The sequence below is a fragment of the Leucoraja erinacea genome, chromosome 9, assembly GCF_028641065.1.
Source record: "Leucoraja erinacea ecotype New England chromosome 9, Leri_hhj_1, whole genome shotgun sequence".
Taxonomy (NCBI): domain Eukaryota; kingdom Metazoa; phylum Chordata; class Chondrichthyes; order Rajiformes; family Rajidae; genus Leucoraja; species Leucoraja erinaceus.
In genome coordinates, this window is record NC_073385.1 from 33,650,683 (window position 1) to 33,672,975 (window position 22,293).

The 22,293-nt window shown below is 44.2% G+C and overlaps 1 pseudogene; it reads right to left on the bottom strand.

The window, feature by feature from the left end:
- Window positions 1–21,927: 21,927 nt before the first annotated feature.
- LOC129700618 (U2 spliceosomal RNA) lies at window positions 21,928–22,035 on the bottom strand (annotated as a pseudogene).
- Between the last annotated feature and the right edge of the window lie 258 nt (window positions 22,036–22,293).

A 22,293-nucleotide genomic window follows, 5' to 3' on the forward strand; every position in this document is an offset into this window, starting at 1 on the left:
AGAAAGAAAAAGAAAATAGGAACAATCGCTCTATTATAACATTAAACTCCACAGAAAGGGGACTACCAACCAAGTCTGTTTTTTGTTGTTTTACCTCCCATTACCAGGTCCTGATACCATTTATTTATTTATTTATTTTTAAAAATTACTATTGCACCTCATACTTGTAATAGGTCCAGAAACATAGACCACGTCTTTTGGAATTGGTCTGCTTTACCTGCTAAGAGGTATTGTCTATTGTCTATTATTTATTGTCTTTGGAGTGTGAGAGGAAACTGGAGCATCTGGAGAAAACCCACGCATTTCACAGGAAGAACGTAGAAACTTTGTACTGACTGCACCCTTAGTCAGGGATAAGGGAGATTATATTAATTGTGTCTAAAATCATGCATTATATAAAAAGGGAATAGGGATGAACAAAAAGATGTATGTGGGCTACAAGAATATATTCAATAATTTGCCTCAGCAAAAGTGTTATGGTGTTAATGACAGCAGACACAAGATATTTTTCCTTTACACGGTTTAAGATGACTTTTAGTATTTTGGGTCAACGTTAAATGGTGCTATCCACTCAAAATACTAGCTGACACACACGCTAATGAATAGAAAATTAGATGAGGCAGAATGCAGCAGTCATGTAAATGAGTAGGCAACATCACATTGCATTCCCTCTGCATTGGAAGCAATGGGCATGAGTTAATTATGTATCGTGATTCTCATGCCTGATTTCAGACATTACAATTTAACCTCCCTTACCTCTGCTGCACAATACAAATGGTATCATATTATTCTTCTGGCACAGTGCAGCAATTAGCAAATTCCAAATTTAGATGAGAAAATAATTTTGCAACATATGTTCAAGGCTTTTAACGCCTTTATAATTCCACTATTAAACAAAATGCCCTGGTTACGGTCTCCCTGCCTCATCAGATGCCATCATAGAAACATAGAAACATAGAAATTAGGTGCAGGGTTGTGATGTCATTACTTTTGATACTTATCAGTCTCTGCTCACATCAGATACCACACCAAGTTAATGAAAGCACTTGCATTCTGCATGCGAGGTTTCAGTTGCACCAGACAAAAAGCTTATTTGGCAACAAGCCCGCAAGCCAGACGTCTCTAGGAGTTTCATTTAACTGCATATTCCTCGCACCAATTATCATGAAATTACTTCTGCTTTTGCAATGCTGAAGTCTCCTGGCTCCTTGGAAACTATTCTTGGTTGTACTGTGTAGAAGGTCAAACCATCTTTTCTGTGCCTCTCACAACAGTGGATAGTGGGGCATCTGGTAGAGCTGCTGCCCCACAGGGCCAGAGACCTAGGTTGGATGATGTCTATGTGGAGTTTGTACATTCTCCTTGTGGATGGATTGCCTCTGGGTGCTCCACTTTCCTCCCACATCCCCAAAACACGTGAGTTCATAAGTTCTAGGAGCATAATTAGGCCATTCAGCCCATCAAATCTACACCATTCAATCATGGCTGGTCTATCTTTCCCTCTAAACCCCATTCTCCTGCCTTCTCCCCATAACCCCTAATCTGTCAATTTCCACCTTAAAAGTTGTAGGTTTGTAGATAAATTGACCACTGTTTAAAAAATGGCCCCAATAGATGAGAAAGTGGGATAATATAAAACCAATGTGAATGGTGATCAATGGTTAGCATGGATGGACTCAGTGGGCTGAAGGACCTGTTTCTATGTTATATATCTAAACTAAACTAAACCAGCATAGAGGGAATAAACACAAAATCCACATATTGACCTTCACTTTGTTAAATTTGAGCCCGAACTCCAATCAGTGCAGATTTACCACAGTGAACATATTGTTATAGGTCCCAAAGAAAAATTGAAAATTAAAGCTGATTTCCATGGAGGGAATTTTCTCCTCAAAGCACAATCATTTATAACACTCATTTAGAAATAAGCATATTAACTAGACATCTACAAATGTATCACACCAAGGTGGAAGGGATAAAAGTGCTACAGTATTGCATGAGGAAGGTGAGGGATTTGAATAATTTATACTAAATCCAATGGTTCACTTGAGATATTCTTCCTTGTGAGTTTTGGAATTAATATTCTTTTAATAGTGTACTTGGCATATTTAGTAGCTACAATTTCACCGTTGCAGCAGGCTGTTTGAACATTTCCCACATCAGTAGTACTTGTATACTGTTAGGGGAAAATGGAACAATTGAAGAATCGCTTGAGACCTAAGCATCATGGAATCATGGGGCTGCAGAGCAGGGAAGTGGCCCTGAAGCCCACAATGTGCATGCCAAACTTTATGCTCATCTATTGTACATGGACATAAGGAACTGGGCAGTAAACAAGTGAGCGGCCATGGTGGCACAGCAGTACAGTTGCTGCATAACAGTGCTTGCAGTGTCAGAGACCCGGGTTCAATCCCGACTATGGGTGCTGTCTGTACGGAGTTTTCCGTTCTCCCCATGACCGCGTGGGTTTTCTCCGAGATCTTTGGTTTCCTCCCACGCTCCAAAGACGTACAGGTATGTAGGTTAATTGTCTTGGTGTATGTGTAAATTGTCCTTAAGTGTGTGTGGGATGGTGTTAATATGCAGGGATTGCTGGTCAGTGCAGACGGTGGGCCAAAGGGACTGTTTCCGCGCTGTATCTCAAAACTTAAATAAACTAAACTACAGATGATAGTTTACAAAAAATGACACAAAGTGCGGGTTGCTCACGATCCGGTTCGACATGGCCGTGCCCCATCATGACGTGGTCCACCACATTCCCACCGAGGGCATGCCCATGCACGCCGTCTCTCGCCCGATAAACTGCGCATCGCACGAGACGAGTTCCTACTTATGGAGGACCTAGGGATCGTCCGGCGGTCAGATAGCCCTTGGGCTTCCCCGTTACACATGGTGCCCAAAGCGTCAGGGTCTTGGAGACCTTTCGGGGATTACAGGCGTTTGAACCACAGCCGTACCCAGTCCCGAACATCCAGGATTTCTCGGCCCATCTGGAAGGTGCAACCTTCTTCTCGAAGGTTGACCTTATTCGTGGATATAATTAAATCCCGGTCCACCCCGATGGCTTCCCTAAAACGGCCACCATTACCCCTTTCGGCCTATTCGAATGGCTCAGAATGCCTTTTGGCTTGAAGAACGCTGCTCAGGCATTCCAAAGGCAAATGGATCAGGTCGGTCGGGGTTTGCCGTTCATTTTCATCTACCTGGATGATATCCTGGTGGTCAGCAGCTCACAGGCGGAGCATTTCAGGCACCTCCACCTACTTTTCGAACGGCTGCGCAAACACAGGTCACCCTTACGAAGTACCAGTTCGGGTTGCGTTCCATTTCTTTCTTGGGTCATAGCATCACCTCCCACGGTGCGCAGCCACTGCCCGAGAAAGTCGACACTATCCGTCGCTTCCCGATCCCCGTATCGATCAAGGGTCTACAGGAGTTTATCGGGATGGTTAACTTCTACCACCGATTCGTCCCGTTATTGCGGCCATTATTCCAATGCCTGGCCGGTAAGCCCAAGGACCTGGTCTGGTCTAAGGAGGCACAGAAGACGTTTGAGGGGGCTAAACCCTCATTGGCCAACGCCACCATGCTGGAACACCCTAGGGCATCAGCCCAAACGGCCCTCACCATAGATGCTTCCGACATCGCTGTAGGCGCTGTCCTCGAGCTACGTGTAGGTAGTCACTGGGTGCCACTGGCATTTTCAGCAGGCAGCTGCTAGCCCCCGAAGTTAAGTAAAGCGCTTTCGACCGGGAGCTCCTCGCACTTTACCTAGCGATCCGCCATTTTCGTTATTTCCTGGTGGGGCGCACTTTCACTGCATTCACAGATCACAAGCCACTAACGTTCGCTTTGATCAAGGTATCTGCCCTCTGGTCTGCCAGACAGCAATGGCACCTCGCCTACATTTCCGAATTCACGTTCGACATTCGACATGTGGGAGGGAAGCTGAACGTTGTGGCTGACGCGTTATCCCGTCCAGCGCTGCCCAAAGTCTCAGCGCTTAGTCTAGGTGTTGATTATGAGGATCTGGCCGCTGCCCACCAGGCAGATGCTGGTATGGAGGTTTACTGCAATGCTGAGTCAGGGCTCAAGCTGGCTAAGGTGCCTGTGCAGGTATATTACAATACTTACCTTCAGCGGCGCTGCAATTCTGCCACTGGCCGTGTGTGCAATTTTGATGCCTTGGGGGGGGGGGGGGGGGGGGGGGGGGGGGTTAAATCGGGGTTTTTTCCTACCTTGTCCTGGATTATATTTGGTTGGAGTGCAAGCTTTTGTTGAAGAATCGTTCCGACGGGCGTTCTGTGTATTTTTTTTTTTTTATTGCGCCCGACAAGTTCAGCGCTGGAGTAATTTTAAAATCAGCTTCTAAAGCCGTCAACGCCGGCAACGGGGACAGGTTTCAGGTACGGGACAGGTAAACGAAACCCGTTTATTTTATGTATGAAAGTGCTTCTTAAGATGCCTTTAATTCACATTTTAATTTGCGAAAAGGTGATTTTTTTTCCCCATACGAACTGGCAGTATTTTTGCTGCCGATACGGGTTTAAATTCACTGCAACCGCAAATGATCCAAATGATCGCGTTCCAGAAAACCCCACTCGCAAGATGATTTGAATGGCCATTAATTAAACATTAAATTCCTTCCATTTGGCCTATAAATCCATGACAATGAAATTTAAAAATTATGTTATTGTGAATTCTTGTGTGAATGTTATTTGGACACTTAGGCTATTTAAAAATGTTAATCTATTCTTAAGAAATTGATAGATGTTTAGATCTAGTATTTGAATTTTGTAATTAGCTACAATTAGATAACTAACTAATTATATGCTTTAATTTCAAGTCATCCAAGTAAGATTGTTTCATATTTGTTTCAGAATGCTTCAATCTACAATAACTGAAAATGTCTTTCACTCTTAATTTTTAAGAAAGTCATGCGCTTTTGACTGTCCTGCTTTGTGTTATGTCAATGGAAAAGCAATAGGGAACAAGATGCTAATTTCCGAGTATGAAAATGGCCATAACATTTTTAATACTGAAGATATGAAAGTGAATTAGGTGTCAAATTAAACTTCTTTTTACGCTTTATTCATGGGATAAATTAAAGATTAGACACTTTTTCGATGCTCGGCCCACAGCCTAGTTGGGAATGGAGGGATATGGATCATAATCTGACAGTAGATCAGCTGAAGGAGATATATGTGGCAAATTATTTTACCCAGAAACTGGTGGGTGCCCGTAACTCGCTGCTAGGGGTGGTGGTGGTGGAGGCAAATACCACAGCAGCGTTTAAGAGGCTTTTACATAGGCACATGAATATGCAGGGAATGGAGGGATATGGATCACATGTAGGCGTAGAAGAGTAGTTTAACCTGGCATTATATTAATCTGTGTGTATGACAAACAAAATTCCAGCACTGATGTAACACTCTGTCCATGGCAATGTGATTGGTGCAGGAGAGTGCAGCCTGCCTCCTGGGACTGCATTTTAAATTATGAACGTTTCAGAAATGTGGCTCAATGTTACTTTATTCCCACACATACCTGGGTACAATTAAATTACTTTTTTACACGCAGTTCAGTTAAAATCTAACTATGTAGGCACAATCATACTCAAGTACAAAAGTGGAGGAATAATAGATTACACTGAGACAGTAATGCCAGAGTTGCCATGTTTATGGCACCATTTTGTATAATTCAAGTCCAATGATGTTAAAACTGTTGTGTCTTAATTGGGCCATAAAGACCCGTTGGGTTGGCGAAGCCATTGGATAAGAGTTGCAGGGTTCAACCTTGCCAGGCAATGTTGCCCATGTCCTCCACAGCTGCTCTGCCACTCTGTATCGCATGTTCTTTCTGTGCGCTTGGCCTCTTGGAGTGGTGCCTGAACTACACAAGGCCCACGCTGTTGCAGTGCCTCAAATGGCCCACTCCACAATGCTTCAATCCAGAAACATCGACCCACAAACGCGCCAGTTTGTGTGTTTGCTAATGAGAGTCAGACTAGCATAGTAATATCCCTCACCTCTGGATCTAGGCTCATGGGAGATGGTCCTAGTACTCGTTCATTGTGGATCTGACACTCAATCTTCAGAGGAAAGGTCAATCCAATTCAAATTAATATCACAAATCTCAGTAAAAGAATAATAGACGCAATCTTCTGCTGCACTTGCAAATATCCCTCCATCATCAACACCAGCAGAGTGAGGGTCACTAAGATTGTGTGGCATGGTGTTGCAGCGGTAGACCTGCTACCTTACAGTGTTTGCAGCGCCGGAGACCTGGGTTCGATCATGACTACTGGTGCTGTCTGTACGGAGCTTGTACGTTCTCCTCGTGACCTGCATGGGTTTTCTCAGAGATCTTAAGTTTCCTCCCACACTCCAAAGATGTACAGGTTTGTAGGTGAATTGGCTTGCTATAAATGTAAAGTGTCCCTAGTGTGTGTAGGTGTGGGGATCGCTGATCGATGTGGACTTAGTGGGCGAAGGGCCTATTTCCACGCTGTATTGCTAAACTAAACTAAACTGAAGAACAAGCAGGAAGTTGGGGCTGATGAATATTCCTGAGACTGGAGAGATTCCAACCCCTAGTATCCCTGGGAATCAGGAAAGGATCCATTATTCATCTCAAGGTAATTGATCTAGACTTTCCTAAAGCGATTACCATATCTAAATTTGCAAACAAAATTAAAACGGGGAACATCTCCAACTGTGAAAACAATTGTCGGCAATCACCGGAAGATGCGGCCAGTTGAGTGGTTAAAGCAAATCCAAATTTATTTACAAAGATATGCGAATTAATGTCTTTCAAGAAGAAATTGAGCAAATTTGCATTCAACGGTAAATGGAAATAAAAGATTAGTGAAACTCAAAGGGGTAATTTAAAATATCTTCAAACCACAGCAATAAATGACACTCAAAATGTTCCACTTAACTGATTGTGATCTTCCAATGGTCAGTGAAGGCACCCTGCTAAGTCAGCAAGAAGTCTTATTAACCGATCCTAATGATATGCATTGAACTCTATTTGCAGTATTGTGGGAATGTCAGCGTGATTTTGCCCTCACCAACAGCCAGCTAGCTAATACTCTGCAGGGAGTTTCAAGAAAAACTATGAAGATAGACACAAAAAGCTGGAGTAGCTCAGCGGGCCAGGCAGCATCTCCGGAGAGAAGGATTGGGTGATGTTTTGGGTCAAGACCCTTCTTCAGACTTCAAGAAGTGGTGATGCTGCTTCAGGAATTCCTATTTAAGGTTAATCGAGAGGACCAATATCAGGAAGCAGTGACTACTAACTCCATGTCTCCCTCTGCACCGGTGCTCTGGACGTATAGAGTGTCTTGTGCAGTGAGCATGAGGCAAGTACCTGTAGTTAATGTACAGAGCTGCTGTAAATTATTCATCAACTTGGCAAACTTTTCCATTCTGTAAGTTAAATATTTATGCTTGCTGCAGTACATTAATCTTCAATATCTTTAAAGAGAGAGCTGAAAATTCCTTAGTGATGAGCAATAAATGAGGACTGTATTGTCGACCTGTCATACTTCCTTTCCGATCTAGATTCCACTGCCTTCACTTATAGCTCATTTCCATGGGGCATAGAGCGTAGAACACAGAAAATTACAGCACAAGACCAGGCCCTTCAGAACATAATGTCTGTGCTGAACATAATACCAAGGTGAAATAATCTCCTCTGCCTGCACATTATCTATCTATGGTATGCTTGCCTTCATTGGCAGGGCATTGAATATAAGATTCAGGAAGTCATGATGCAGATTTGAAGGACTTTGTGTTGGCCACATTGGAGTATTACATGCAGTTCTGGTCCCAATACAGGAAGGATGTGAAGGTTTTGGAGAAGATGCAGAGGAGGTTTACCAGAATTATGCCTGAATTAGGGAGGATTAGCTACAAGGAGAGGTTGAATATTGTATTGTTATCACTTTTTTCACTGACCTGGCCTGGTCTATTTGACCCCAGGTCACCTTCCCACTGTCCCTATCACTCATCCTCCTTTCATTCGAGCTATCAAGTGGTAACTGTCCAATAGCTGGAAGAGTGTTTTTTGTGTTGTGCTCTCTTTCTTTGAGAGCTGGTTGCAGACATGCTGAATGGATGTACAGTAGATCAATAGGCTACACCATGTTGAAACCAATAAAATCAGATTAACCCTGGGAAAACATAGACACAAAAAACTGCAGATGCTGGTTTACTAAAAAAAAAGGGACATAAATTGCTGGAGCAATTCAGCGGGCCAAGCAGTATGTATGGAGAACATGGGTAGGTGACGTTTCAGGTCCAGACATTTCTTCAGACTTTTTCCACTGGATGGAAGAGGGAGCAATGGGACCCAGGAGAGTCAGTCAACTTGAGGCAGTTGGAGGCCAGCAAAATGAGTAAATCAACGGGTCAGGCAGCATCTCTGGAGAAAAGGAATCTTCTGACAGTCGGGGCTTGGAGCATGGATGTTGGGGTGTGAGAGGAAACTGTAGCATCCGGAGAAAACACACATAGGGAGAACGTGCAAACTCCACACAGACAGCATGGGTTGAGTTCATTCTATGATTGGTAGTGAAACTTCCTTTTTACAACAAAGATTTTTGTTTGCTATAGACTCCAAGTCCTCTCAATATGTTCTCATTTAAATTGGCAGGTGCTTTTACCATTATAACACAGGAAATGATATTCCAAGCGCATGCAGTGAAAAACACTTTATGAGTAATATAATTTCCTTTTCAAATTCAAATGAAAGGAGAGATATTAAAAATAAATAGCTTCTGGATAGAGAAATAAAATATCGGAGCAATATACATTCAATTGATGCTAACTCAGTCTCCACCTCAGTCTCTCATAATATTATCCTACTAAAGAGAATGAAAGAATACCATTGAGTCAAATACCAGTTATACAGTGATGACGGTCCACTTCCTCTTGGGGACCCCGGACAGCTTTAGACTCTCTTTAGTTTTCACCATCCCCCCTGGTCTCCCTCTATCTGATACAGAACGGTCCGTCCTCAACAGAGGCATCACCTTTGCTCCTCTCCTCCCCCACCTCAATGAGCTCTGGGTCCGCCACGCCGTAGAGCTTTTCTTGCAGGAAGGATGTGGAGGCTTTAGAGAGGGTGCGGAAGACGTTTGCTATGATGCTGCCTGGAGTAGAGGGTATTAGCTACATGGAAGTTGGACAAACAGATTGTTTTCTCTTAAGTGTCAGAGATTGTGGGGAGACCCGATAGAAGTGTATAAAATTATGACAGACATAGATAGGGTATACAGTCAGAATCTTTTTCCCATGGTGGAATTGTTAAAGACTAAAGGGTGTACCTTTAAGGTGAAAGTCACAACATTTAAAAGATGAGTGAGGGGCGAGTTTTTGTTTTTGCAGATAATAATGGATGCTTGGAACTTGCTGTCAGGTTTGGTGATGGAGGAAGGTACAATAGTGGCATTTAAGATGCTTTTAGATAGACCCGTAGATATGCAGAGAATATAGACATATGGATCACCTGTAGGAAAAGGAGATTAATTTAACGGCATCATATTTGGCACGGACATTGTGGACTGAAAGGCCTATTCCTGTGCTGTAATGGTTTATTTTCTTCAAAGTTACTGTCTTGGAACAACAAGCAGTTAAGAATGCAAATGGTATGTTGGCATTTATTATTTGGTGTTTTTTTGTTCCAATGTCAAGGTGAAATTGTACCTTGATTTTTGTTTCCTTGCAGGTCAGTGCTCATGAAGTTTGTCAGACTAATTTCCATGAATTTGGGACATTCCTGCGAGGAGACATAAGTAGACTAGGTTTAGGAAATGAACGGTGATCGCTTGAAGTATACAGAATTCCTCTATTCCAGTGGGAAACCTATCTATCCATCCTCCTTTCAAGAGAGAGTTAGATAGAGCTCTTAACGATAGTGGAGTCAGGGGATATGGGGAGATGGCAGGAATGGGGTACTGATAATGGATGATCAGCCATGATCACAGTGATGGCGGTGCAGGGCCGAATGGCCAACACCTGAACCTATTGTCTATTGTCTACTATCTATCTGTCTGCACAACGTGGAGTTTACAAATTAAGCAGGATTTCCTGAATGTTAATTAATGAGAGCTTGACCTTGAAAGAACTGTTGTCAGATCCTTTCAGCTTCCATCTTTCAAGTCAATTCGCCTTTTAGAGTTCTACCTCTCATCTCACCCTTATTGATTGTCAATTTTCAAAAAAAATGCCCCCTTCCCATATTCTAAACCTCAGCTGGTCCATATCTCCAACCTCCTCAGCCATTTTCCCCCTTAATCTTCTCCTTTTACCCCAAATTCTCCTCACAACTCCCTCTGATACCGATGCCCAAATCATCTTCCCTGCCCAATCAATTTTATCTCCCTGTTAAATTCTCTGCACTGATACTCTCTGCCCTCTGTGTTTCTATCCTTTTGATTTCCTCTCTAAACCCGACCTCTGTTCCTCTCAGTCTGCACCGCCACCCAACAACCTGTAATCCAACCAGTTTCTCATGTAAGGCCAGGTGTATGTTACCTAATGAGAGTCACAAGGAACTGCCAGATACTGGAATCTTGTGTAAAACACAAAGTAGACATAAAAAGCTGGAAAATCTCAGCGGGACAGGCAGCATGTCCGGAGAGAAGAAATGGGTGACGTATTGGGTCGAGATCCTTCTTCAGACTCGTCAGGGGAATATCCAAACACAAAGTAATACTATGCAGGAGAGAACAGGTAGCTTTCTGTAGAATGAAGACACTTCCCTGCAAATTCCATTACAGATGGTAGAGCTGCTCCCTCACAGCGCCAGAGATTCTGATTCTGACCTCGGCTGCAGTCCATGTGGAGTTTGCACATTCTCCCTGCGACCATGTGGGTTTCCACCAGGTATTCTTGTTTCCTCCCACATCACAAAGACGTGCGGGTTTGTAAATTAATCAGCCTCTGTAAAATTGTCCCTGTTGTGTGGAGAGTGGATTTAAAGTGGAATAGCACAGAACTGACGTGATTGGGTTGACCCGGTGCGCGAAAGGGCCCGTTTCCAAGCTGTATCTTTCAATCAATTAATCAATCTTTCTGTGATTTTCCATCTTATTGACATATCTTTTGCAATAGCCATCGTATGAAATAATTGCGCTTCAAAATATTTATTGCAGTTTAATTAATTTATGCTGAAGACTGTTGGAAATCAATACATTCTTGAATCAAAAATATGATTCAGTGAATGAATATTGTGTACAGCCTGCTCACACAGAAGGTATGGCTTATATTATTTTAATAGGCAGCAGCCAGAGCTATTCTCTAGGGGAAAGAAAAGTCTTATTAATGCAGAGCTGAAAAAACTATCGCACAGATTATGAATAGCTGTGCCAAGAGATTGCTACTCAGCTAATTATAACAAAAATGACACTCCTGATTCTAACCTGTCAACCCCATTGAACTGTGATGTTCTACTTCATGTAGCAAACACTTTTAAGTTTAACTGATAGAAGTCTTTCAATAACGGTTCGAGGTTTGAGTTTTTGCCCCTGTATTTCTGTTCATGAAGTTTTCTGTGGCAGTGGTCATTGACAAATCCACACCTGACTCCTGAAGAGTGTTTCTGATCTGTTTGGGGATTTTTCTTTATTATAGAGAGAATTCTTCTGTCATCAGCTGTGGAGGTCTTCCTTGGTCTGCCAGCCCCTTTGCGATTAGTAAGCTCACCAGTGTTCTCTTCTTAATGATGGTCCAAACAGTTAATTTTAGTAAACCTAAGGTTTGGCTGATGTCTCTAACAGTTTTATTCTTGTTTCTCAGTCTCATAATGGCTTAGGTTTCATTGGCACAACTTTGGTACTCATTTTGATAAACAGCAATAAAAGTTTACAAAGGTGACGGAGAGACTGGAGGAAAGACTAGGTGCTGAGCTCTCTTATATCTGCATTAAGGAGGCAATTAAACACACCTGAGCAATTACAAACATCTGTGAAGCCATGTGTCTCAAACATTATGATGCCCTGAAATGGGAAGACTATGTATAAGCACAGCTGTAATTTCTACATGGTGAAAACAAAATGTATAAAAATACCCTTTCATAACATCTGACAATGTGCACTTTAACCACATGTGATTTTTTTTCTATTACATATCTCAAATTGTGGAATACAGAAGCAAATAAATAAATGATGGGTCTTTGTCCCAAACATTATGGATGTCACTGTATACTAAATGTGAAGCAATTTTATTGACAAAAAAATAAATTATCATCACAAATAAGCAAACTTAATCCATCAATCATGACTAATTCAGTTTTATCTAGCTGAAAATGGTTTCAAAGATTTTTTAACAGGTATTTTGTCTTTGTTTTATTGGCTTCCATAAGTCCATTCTTTCTAAAATTTAAATAAGACTGTTAAATGTGCCTATTAGGATCATTGTTCCTAAACCTCATTAATTTTATAACCTTTCTCATAATTCAGTACATAAGAATGCAAAAAATAGATACAAACATAGGTCGTACATCAGAGAGTGTCCATGGCTTTAAGGTGGTCCTGATCTTCAGACGACCATTGTGCATTTTCTTCTTCCGGGCTGCCTACTCTCTGCTCACTTGCATGTGAACCAAATCCTTCAGTTCAAATACTGCCAGCACCATTTCTCTCGCATCACCTTCATACTCTGCCACACGTGTCATGCAGCATGAAAACAGGCCCCTCGGCCCAACTTGTCTATGCTGACCAAGATGCCCCATCTAAGTTAGTCCCATTGGTCTGAGTTTGGCCCATATCCCTCTCAACCTTTTCTATCGATGTACCTTTCAAAATGCCAGCATGTATAAAATCAATGGACATGTGACCTCACGAACGACTCCATCAGTTGTGTCATAGAGCTTCCCGACCACATCTGGTTAATGTTCAGAAGTTTAGCTTTCTTGGGCAATCCCATGGGATTAAGGATCACGTTCTGTGAGTTTTAAGGTGGGTGATGATGCCACAGACTCTGCTGCACAGGGGGGAGGAAATGATAGACAGTGCAAGCAGTTTGGGAGATGATGTGCAACTTTCACTTTTGTCACTGGGCTTCTGTGCAGTCCTGATGAAAAGTCTGTGCCATCCCAGATACTACTTCTCCATTTAGATTGGTCATAGGCCAACAGTTACTATGGGCCATGGAGGATATTTTCAAGGAAGCTTCGAGGACATGTTTGAAGTGTTTCTTCTCTCCTCCTAGTAATGTCCTGCCAAGATGGAGCTCAAAGTAGAGGTGCATTTGTCAGGTATCTGAAGGCTGGCACCTAATGCATAGTTCACTCATCCAAACTGACTGAGTCTCATTAGAGACTAGCTGCTGGAGTGGGGACACAGAGAGGCTGTCAACATATGCTCAGGAAGGTGCTGGCTTAGGCCCGAGGAAGGTGCTAAGATAGGATCGGGCAGGGCTGTGAGGTAGGAAGGGGAAGGATAGGGAAGGCTGGTGAGGGCCTGGATAAAGAACTGCTGATGTAGGTTCACCTCGAGAAGCAAGAGAAGGAGTCAGCTGCAAATTCATCTTTCAATAAGGTTCTATCTTGTTCCTGCTCTGACACACTTAATCCTTGGAAACTTGCATTGAAAATATAAAACACATTGTGGCTCAGCTTCCCCAGCTGCCTCTCATTCTTTTCATTCCACTTATACATGCAAACACAAGCAGAGAAAGGTCAGAGAGTAGACATAAAATGCTGGGGTAACTCAGCGGGACAGGCAGCATCTAGGGAGAGAAGGAATATGTGATGTCCCAGGTCAAAACCCGTCTTCAGTCTCGATCAGAAACATCATCCATTCCCTCTCTCCAGAGATGCTGCCTGTCCCGCTGAGTTACTCCAGCATTTTGAGCCTATTTTCAGTTTGAACCAGCATCTGTAGTTTCTTCCTACAAAAGGGTAGCAAGCAACCTAACCTCTCAGTTCAAATTCTGCCAGCACTATTTCCCTTGCATTATTAATCACCTTTATGCTCTGCCATAAGAGTCATAAAGTCACACATTACGGAAACACACCCTTTGGCCTAACTCATCTCTGCCGACCAAGATAGCCGATCAAAGCAAATCCCTTTTGCTCATGTTTGGCCCACATCCATTTTATCCTTTCCTATCCATATATCTGTCCAAGTGTCTTTCCAATACTGTTATAGTGTTATGGTACTTCCTCCTGCAGCTCACTCCACATATCCACAACCCTCTACATGAAAAAAGGTACCCCTCAGGTTCCAATTAAATTTGTTCTTCTCACCTAAATCTGCTGGTTCTTGATTCCCCTCCTCTGGGAAAAAGGCTATGCATTCACCTTATCTCATCCCCTCATAATTTTACATCTGTAAGATCACACCTTAGACCGCGCTCCAAGGAATAAAGTTCTAGCTTGCCCAATGTCTTCCTAAAGCCCAGGCCCTCGAGTCCTGGCAACATCCTCATAAAACTCTCTGCACACATTCCATCCTAAATATATCCTTCCTTTAGAAGGATGACCAAAACTGAACATAAAACTCTTAATGTGGCCTTGTACAACATCTTGTACAACTGTAGCATAACATCCCATTAATCTCTTCATATTTTATATTTTAATTATTGTAATTTCCTTCCACTAACCCTTGAAATATGACAATAGACAAGCTCTCTTGTCTCATGCTAAAGCATCCTTCCTTGATAATAATAATAATAATATCTTTTTTATTGTCATTGCACATCAGTGATCTTCCCTTCTGCCAGATGAAACCTGCTGGCCGGCTGGTTAGCATGCAACAAAAGCTTTTCACTGTACCTTGGTGCATGTGACAATAAACTAAACTAAACTAAACTAAACTAAACTAATCCTGACAGGTTTCATTTTTGCCGCACTTTCCAAACCTATGAGAGCCAGAAGCTGCCTTACACGTTACAAGCTGCTGCTGTTTGTTGTGTGCGCTGTTCCAGAGTCAAGTGTTAAGAGTGCTTAATTGTCATACATGCCAGCAAGGGAACAATGGGTTTCTTATTAAAGCAGCATGACAGGCCTGAAAGCATAATACACATAGATAACATCTAATAAACAAAAAAAATCCCCAATAAATTAATAATCCAAATACAAGAGCAAGGGAACCCAAAGTTCTGAATGCATGCAAAGACAGTCTATAGTTCATAGATTAATTACTGATTTTTAGTGTTCATGATCCATATGGTTGTTGGGAAGAAGTTGTTGTTGAACCTGATGGTTACTTTTTTCATACTCTTGTTCCTTCTTCATGATAACAGTGAGAATGTGGCTAGGGTGGTGTGGAATAACATTGAACTTGTATTAACGGATGATCAATGGTCGGCGTGAATTTTTTTCGGGATGTTGCATCTATATCCAGCATGGCCAGCAGAGATCAGCAGAAGCTGCTGCAACAACAAAGGGAGCTCGGCTGCAAGGAAAACCCAGAGAAAACATCAAGGGAAGCGGGGGGGGGGGGGGGGGATTCGGAATAGGCTGAGAGACCAAGCCTTTCGTCCCCCTCTGCCCAGCATTCTTCTGGCGAATGTCCAGTCCCTGGAAAACAAGCTGGATGACCTCAGGGCGAGGATTAGATTCCAGCGGGACATAAGGAACTGCAACATCCTCTGCCTGACTGAGACATGGCTGACCTCACTGATTCCGGATCAGGTAATCTGCCCAACCGAGTCCTTCACTGTCCACCGTGCTGACAGAACAGAAGCATCTGGGAAATCCAAGGGTGGAGGAGTCTGCTTCATGACCAATAACAACTGGTGCAACCCTGGAAATATCAAGATGCTTTCCCGTTCCTGCTCGCCGGATCTGGAGCACCTGACAATCTCATGTCGCCCATTCTACCTTCCCCGGGAGTTCGGCTCAGTGATCGTCACAGCCGTCTACATTCCACCGCAGGCGGACATCGACGTGGCACTATCGGCCCTACACGATGTGCTATGTCGACATCAAAACAAGTACCCGGAAGCGGCTATGATGGTGGCTGGAGATTTTAATAAATCAAATTTCAAGAAGGTCATGCCGAACTTCTACCAACACATCACGTGTGCCACCAGGGGGGAGAGAACTTTGGACCACTGCTATACACCGTTCAGGAAAGGCTACAAGGCCGTTTCACTCCCTCCCCTAGGAAAATTTGACCACGCTGCTATTTTCCTGTTGCCGGAGTATAAACAGAGGATAGTTCGGGAAGCGGTAGAGACGAGGGACGTAAAGCGGTGGTCCGACCAGTCAGAGGCCATGCTGCAAGATGCACTGAGTGATGTCGACTGGAATATGTTCGAAGCAAGTTCCAGTGACGTCAGTGAGTTCGCGGAAGCAGTCATGGACTTCATCGCAACAATAACCGACAACATCGTCCCCACGGTAAGGGTAAGCACCTTCCCGAACCAAAAACCCCTGGTAGACAGATCTGTTCGTGTGGCCTTGAATGCTCGTACCGCTGCCTACAACTTGGGCTTGGCATCAGGAAACATGGACGTCTACAAGGCAGAGTCCTACCGAATGCGAAGGGCGGTGAAGGATGCAAAGAGAAGGTACAGGGACAAGATGGAGTTACAGATGGAGCAGCAGGACACCAGAAGCCTGTGGCAGGGGCTACGGATTGTAACCAACTACCGAAGCACCGCTCCCTCATCCGCATGTGCCGGCACCTCCCTAGCTGACGACCTGAACTCCTTCTACGCTCGTTTCGAGAGGGGCAACACCACTCCAGGTCTGCCGACTATCGACAATACCGCCAGCGGGCTGGCTACCGAAGCTGAAGGGAGGAATATGCACACATTCTCGCTGTCCGAGCACGACGTGAGGAGGGCACTGACACGGGTGAACACAAGAAAAGCTGCAGGCCCCGATGGCATCTCGGGGCGAGTACTCAAGTCCTGTGCTACGCAGCTAGCTCCAGTGCTCACTACATTATTCAACCTCTCCCTGGACAAGTCCGTGGTCCCTGCCTGCTTCAAAAAATCCATCATTGTACCGGTACCAAAAAATGCCTCCCCAGCCTGCCTGAATGACTACCGTCTGGTGGCCCTTACCTCGGTAGTCATGAAATGCTTTGAGAGGCTGGTGAAGAATCACATCTGCGCCTTCCTCCCTCGGAACATGGACCCGTTGCAGTTTGCATACCGTCCGAACAGGTCCACGGACGATGCGGTCTCCCAGGTCTTGCACACCGCTCTCTCCCATCTGGACAGCCAGAAGGGGGGCTACGTGAGGATGCTGTTCATAGACTACAGTTCAGCCTTCAACACGATAGTCCCCACCAGACTGGCCGGGAAGCTACTGGAATTGGGGCTCAACACCTCCCTGTGTGCCTGGGTCCTGGACTTTCTCACCGCCAGGCCCCAGGTAGTCAAGATGGGAGGGAATACATCGAAGTCCCTCACCCTGAGCACAGGATCGCCCCAGGGTTGCGTCCTCAGCCCCCTATTGTACTCCCTGTACACACATGACTGTGTGGCTAGGTTCAGCTCCAATTCAATAATTAAGTTTGCTGATGACACTGTGGTGGTGGGCCTGATCTCAGACAATGATGAGAGGGCCTACCGGGAGGAGGTGGCTGATCTAGCACTCTGATGCCAGGAGAACAGCCTCCTCTTGAACATCAAAAAAACGAAGGAGCTGATCATGGACTTTAAGAGGGCACATCATCCGAGGACGTACACTCCATTGAGTATAAATGGGGATCCTGTGGATAGGGTGAACTGTTTTAAATATCTGGGAGTCCACATCTCTGAGGATATGACATGGTAATCACACGCCTCAGCACTGGTGAGTAAGGCAAGGCAGCGCCTTTACCACCTCAGGCAATTGAGGAAATTCAGAGTGTCTATGAGGATCCTCCAGTGCTTCTACGCAGCAGCGGTGGAAAGCATCTTGTCCGGGGACATTACCATCTGGTTCGGGAATTGCTCTGCCAAGGACAAGAAGGCTCTGCAGAGAGTAGTGCGTTCGGCCGAACGCACTATGGGAACTTCACTCACCCCCCTGCAGGAACTATACAACAGTAGGTGCAACTCCAGAGCAAACAAAATCATGAGAGACCTCTTCCACCCCTGCAACGGACTGTTCCAGCCGCTACGGTCAGGCAAACGCCTCCGTTGCCATGCAGTGAGAACGGAGAGGTTGAGAAGGAGTTTCTTCCCAGAGGCAATTCGGACTGTAAATGCCTTTCTCACCAGGGACTAACTGTACAGAACGTTTTTCCTCCTATTATTTATTATGTAAAATAGTAAGATTAAACGAGAACTTACCAGTTTGAAGTTTGATCTGTATTTTATGAGGAGTTACGATGAGGGATTACGTGAAGAAGCCCGCTTCCACGCATGCGTGTCATACTTCAAAGCAGCGGTGTGAGGTCACAGGAACCTATAATGATCTAACATAGTAAGATTACCAAAGAGATACCAGTTTTTGATATGATCATAAGAGGGTGGGAGCGGAGGGCACGTAATCCCTCATCGTAACTCCTCATAAAATACAGATCAAACTTCAAACTGGTAAGTTCTCGTTTAATCTTACTATTTTACTTCGGAGTCACGTGAGTGACTACGTGAAGATTTCAAAGCTCTGTGACCTCATGCCGTGGAACGAGTCCATGCTTCACAAACTGCCTTGGGTATTGGGAGAGAGCATCATTAGTAATTTTAAACACAATTATACAAAGAGTTGTGTGGTATAACGAAAAATTATATAACATTTTTTAAAAATTTGAGAATCATAGCCCTGTAACCTTTCGGGCAAATTATTTTGTTGAACATAAAATGTTTTCTTAATACAATGATGGCTCCAAAAAATAATTGGTTTATTATAAAACCTGTGGAAAAACCCTTTTTGAATGACCATCCTGCCATTCTGAGGATTTGGTCTGTGGGTACCTGTACAATTTTTGCTGCGGATGTTGCTGCAGCCCTGGTGGAATGAGAGTTAAAACATTAGTGTCTATTTCTGCCATTTTTAGGACCTATTTGAGCCACCTTGATATAGTTTGAGTCATGACCCTTTCATGCGGTTTCTTGTAAGAGATAAACAACTCCATTCTCTGACCTCGAATGTTCTTAGTATATTCTATGTATTGTTAGATGTGTCTTGCTATACAGTCGTTTGCCATATGGGTGTACCATAAATTCAAACACTTGACCCGAGGAACCCGATCTGTTTTCTTTTATTAAATCCTGTATGACAACACCAGTTTCTCGGTGAGATGATCAGGGAGTCCAGGCTCAGTTTGCTTAATGGCTGGACTTGTTGTGCGGTAAATAACACCATGAGCATAACCATCTTCCTGGACTGTTACTGAAGTGACAACGCTGTTATGAGCTACAGGCTCCTCAGCATGTTGAGAAACGACACCCACGTCCCAGATTTCGGAGTACCTGGTTTTCTTACCAGGGGTGCGTTTCCACCGCGTGCCGCTCCGTTCCTTGTGATAGGTAATTGGAGAGTGCACTTGTGGCACTATTGAAGGCACTGTAGCTCCATCGATTATCCTAATGGAGGCTTGTAAAAATTCCAATACGGCCAGAATGTTTCTTGGCCTTTTGGTCGAGATTGTTGTCCAAGCAGTATATGCCCCATTTCTTGATGTGTCCAAGGTACTGCTTCCGTGTTGACAGTCTTAGTGCAGATGAGATGAGATTCATCGTCCTGTCTGACAGTGTAGTGGGTCTGTTAGACTCTACAAATCAATAAATCCATAGTGTTATGGCATGGATGACTGCCTCCAGTCACTGGATAAATCAATAATTTTGGCAATGTTCATAGGGAACATGGTTCTAACACCATCCCCTGTAAGACTGAAATACCATGATTGAGAAGGTCAGTCGGGTACTCTGAAAATTCCAGATGCCGAGTGTGGTTGAATTATCCCTAGTACCCCAATGATGGGTCCGAACGGGGGAAAACCTCACCCTATGGCTTATTTACATAACAATGCCAAGCTGGTTTACGAATTTTAGTACATAATAATGGGGCTAATGATTGCCCCTTATGTAAGCTCTATATTGCCAAAGTTCCTCTATTGAGTCAATGCCTGCCATATAGAAACCCACAACTGACACCAAGTCTATATCAATAATAAGAGCATCCATCTTAAAATGAATATCTAAAACAAATGTGTTTAGGGTTAAAATCAATGATAATCCTGCAACCCTACTCTATCTTATATTTAATAAATATGTTCAATCCCATCTTTTGTGTACAATTCTTGTAGCACCATGTGGGTTTTTAGATTGTTTGGTTTATGTAAGGACAAAATGCCCTTCTGGTGTATGATGTACTGTGGTTAATGGGATGAGAAAAACCCTATCAGATAACCCTGAATACTGCTGAGATTATATGAATCTGTAGTGATTATATACCATACATAACTGTAGTGTTGCAACCTCCCCTACCCTCGTAGGTCCCTATTTTAACAGAAGAAAACCCCACCCACCTACCTCCCTGGTTACCGGTGGTTTTGTTATTTCCTTGGTTTTTTGAAAATAAGGTTCTGGTTTAATATTTCTTGTTCGGGGTTGTGTGGGAGGTTGAGGCTTCCGCATCTTCCAGGGTGGCCGCCCTGGCCATACCCTAAAACGGATCCTGCAGGTTATATTGATTTCTGACCCTGCTACTGGTATGAGCCACATTTTTTATGGCCTTGCCTGTGGCTGGTATCATGCTCCAAAATAGCCCCTTGCGCTGGCCTTGATGAGCCCCAGTGTCTTGGCTTAGTCCACACACGGTTTTTATTTGCAAATGGTAGCATTTTTGGGGTCCTAGTGCTGGCTGAATGGCCGCCTTCCACGTGTAGTTCAGGTTATATTGCATATTATTAAACAGATCTAGTGCGTCTTGATGGTCTTTGGTTACCTACGTTTAGTCCAGGGTGCTGGTGTGTGCTATGATGCCTTCCGTCAATCCCTTGAAGGTTCTCTGGATCTTGAGGTCCTGGTTCCTGATGTTCGTCCATATGCTGCCAAATGCATTGGTTTACACTGGGCACCTGTAATGCCTCACCGTTGCCAGGTGGCAGATGTCTGGCCAGTGTTTGTAAATTTTTCTTGTTGGCGTTTGTGGCCAGACATATAGTAATACTATTGCCATCCTGGATCCAAGTCTACCCATGTTTGACTTGGCTAAAGTAATCGGCCACCATGTCCAGCAGAGTCCCTGCTGTGTTAGGATCATGGGACGCTGTATTACCAGGCTCTGGCCCATCAGGGTCCTGCCTACTCTTTTTTATAGAGTTAGAGATCTCTAGGGTCCCACACGGGGTACCCATGTGGGGCTAAACTGCTGCCCACTTGTCTTTTGTTCTGCGGACCCCTCTTGCAGGTCAGCCCAGAACTGACCCACAGTGCTCCCCTCTGATGGGGTAAAAGCATTGTGCAGCCCTCAAAGAGGTACTGCTGTGGTTTTATCACGTTGGAGCAAGGCTCCATACACCGCTTCTTCCCGCTCCAGCCCTCTCGGGCACTGGTTGCCGGCGGTTTTATGCAAAGTCGGACCCTTCCGAGTCCACTACCTTGTTTGATTTGTGTCTAGCCTACCGCTCGGTCACATGGATCTGGCCGGTGCGGGGCCGACATCGGGCACAGCTGATCCCACTACGGTTGATCCAAGTGCCGCTGGCTGCTGCTGGCTGCCCGCTGTTCCATGGTCCTCCTTCTCCAGTTTTGTCCTTCCTTCCGTGAAGTGGATATGGCCGGTGTGGAGGATAACTGGCACAGCTGCTTCCATCTATTCCTTTAACCTGACTTCAACGCTCTCAGCACTCCTGGCTGCTCCTTTATCTTAGACCCGTGGGACCCACCCCCGTACTGACGGTACTGGTCCCTAGTGGTCGTTGCAGCCGGCCAACCCCACTCTAATGCCCTCAATTCTGGGCACTCCTACTTATATGGTCCTTAGATAAGGGACATATAAGACATTAAAACTGATGATAACAGCTACTATAGTTTTTATATAATATATATAGTCCCTAGATAAGGGGTGTATCAGATATTAAACTGATAAGAACAGATACTACACTTGATCTTAGCCAAAAAGCCGAGAAGCGATTATTGTAACTAAAACCCCGCTGGGACCGATCCTGGTACTCACATACTGGTCCCTTGTAGTAGATTGCAGCCAGTCAACTGCAAAGTCCTTTGCTGCCGAGAAATGAACTTTCTCACCATGCTGGAGCGAAGTTGGGCACAGGTGTTTTTCCCCCTCCGGGAATCGATGTGCCCATGCTGCTCCTGCCGTTGCCAGCTCCTCACGAAGTGCCAGCTGCCACTGCTGCTGTCTGTGCTACTGCAACTGCCGGCTGTCACT